We start from the raw sequence: 2,232 nt of genomic DNA on the forward strand, positions 1-2,232 counted from the left end.
GATTTCCACTAATATGTGACAGAACTTACAATAGTGAACTGTCTCACTCTGCACTTCAGGCATTAGTTTCATAGTTCTAGACATTTAAAAAAGTGTTTTCCTGGTAAGACCTCACTTGATATCACAACTCTGTGGAAAGCCAAGTATGGTTTCCATTTTATAGGAATGGAGACCGAACTGCCTGAGATTAAGGGACTGCCACACAGCTGGAAAACGAGGTAGGCCAGGCCTTGTCTGAGTCTAGAGTTCCATTCAGTGGAAAGTCTGTGAAGTTCTTGACTGCTGCTGTCCAAATATGCCTGCTTCCAAAGAAAAAACTACTGAGGGCTTTACAGTTTTACAAGGGTTTGTTAAATTCTGTTTTCAACGTGTGTGTGTATATATTTTTGCCTGTAACACTGGACTCTATTGATGTATCCAGGATCTTTTCCACTCATGAAAGAAAAAAGAAAAAAAAGCCATTTGTCAAACATATTTCAAGAAGAAAATACACTGAAGTTATCTAAGAACATTTTAAAACATTTTTGCACACTGCTGATCCTGCACACATTTAGCAGGAGTTTTTGTTGTTGTTGTTTGAGAGAGAGTTTTGCTCTGTCACTGACGCTGGAGTGCAGTGGTGCCATCTCGGCTCACTGCAACCTCCACCTCCCAGGTTCAAGTGATTCTTCTGCCTCAGCCTCCCGAGTAGCTGGGATTTCAGGCACCCACTACCAAGCCCGGCTAATTTTTGTATTTTTAGCAGAGACGGGGTTTTGCCATGTTGGCCAGGCTGGTCTTGAACTCCTGACCTCAAGTGATCTGCCCACCTCGGCCTCCCAAAAAGTGCTGGGATTACAGGCGTGAGCCACTGCACCCAGCTGAGCAAGTTTTAAACACCATAGGTTGGGGCCACTGGACCACTGCTATACTAAAGAGATTTCATATTTTTGTTCCTGACAGAAGGTGGCAAGGAGAACCTTGGTAATGGGGCATTTGTAGAGCTGAAGACAGATAAGCTGGCTGCACCTGAAAGACAGCTAGGCCAATGGACTTAGCAAAGAGCAGATGTTTCAGTATCCCAGCTGGGGCAGCAAGATGGGGCTGTGACCACATCCAAGTAAAGAATCAAGGGCAATCCATTTTGCAGGCCTTCTGGTAAATACTGCTCATTGACCCAGGGATCCACTGTGAGGAACTGAAAATCAAACAAAAGACCCAGTACTTTGGGCAGAAGCTACCATAAGGATCAGATTAAAATGTAGGAAACTTTTAACATCCTTAAAGGTATACAAGAAAACATGGCTCCTGTGAAAAGGAAGAGAATATAAGGAAATTAAGGAAATGAGAGGTAAAGGAAGGTCAGTGAGGTAAATTCCAGAAAATTAGAAGTGCAATAAGAAAATCCATTATTAGAAACAGGAAGCACCAGAGTGACAGTAAAAATTAAGCCAGTCATGTAGAGATTAAACTTGAAGTTTTGCTAGCATGAAGTTGCTGGATAGATGTATTTCTATACTGAGGTAATTTTCTTTCTGAATTACAGGGATAAAAAAAAAAACAGAAGCACCCAGGCAGAAAAACAAAACCTACAAGAGAACAAAAATTAGCCTGGTCTTAGACGTGTCTTCTGCTATAATGCCAGAAAACAACAGAACAGCATCAATGGGCTTTTCAAAGAAAAGTGTGACAAGCATTGTAAGCCTAGTCGACTTTCATGCATGAGTTAAAGAGAAGAAACCAGAAGGGGGGCAGCTGAGGACAGTCACGTAGAGCAGCATCAGCCCAGGTTGCGTCATTCATTAGTTTGCGTTCAAAATGAGTAGGGAATGATCACTAATTCTTTCTACCATGGCCTCCAAATTCTGAAGTCTTTAATTTTGATATGATTTGTCTTAGCTGTGACTGTCTTCAAATAATTTTTTAAAAAAGAAGGGCACAGGGATATGCGTCTTCTGAATCTTCCAACATCCGGAATGTTTGCCCAGCAAGCACCCCCTGCGCCTGCCTGCCTACAAATTCCCCGCCCCCCCCCACTCCCATCTGTGCCTTTTATAATAACAAATTTACACGTTCCCAGAGCCTGGAACACACTGGATGTTCACACACACCAATGACTGCAAGGGTACAAGTCAAAGGGAACTCTGTCTACTATTTTAGAGCAGTGTATTTATCCTTTCTTCTTTTTCGTTAAACTCCTCTTACTGTCATTCCCAATGTCCTCACTCCTTGATCTTTTTTTTTTTTTTTTTT

Source organism: Rhinopithecus bieti, unplaced genomic scaffold, assembly GCF_001698545.2.
Source record: "Rhinopithecus bieti isolate Rb0 unplaced genomic scaffold, ASM169854v2 scaffold_51345, whole genome shotgun sequence".
NCBI classification, from domain to species: domain Eukaryota; kingdom Metazoa; phylum Chordata; class Mammalia; order Primates; family Cercopithecidae; genus Rhinopithecus; species Rhinopithecus bieti.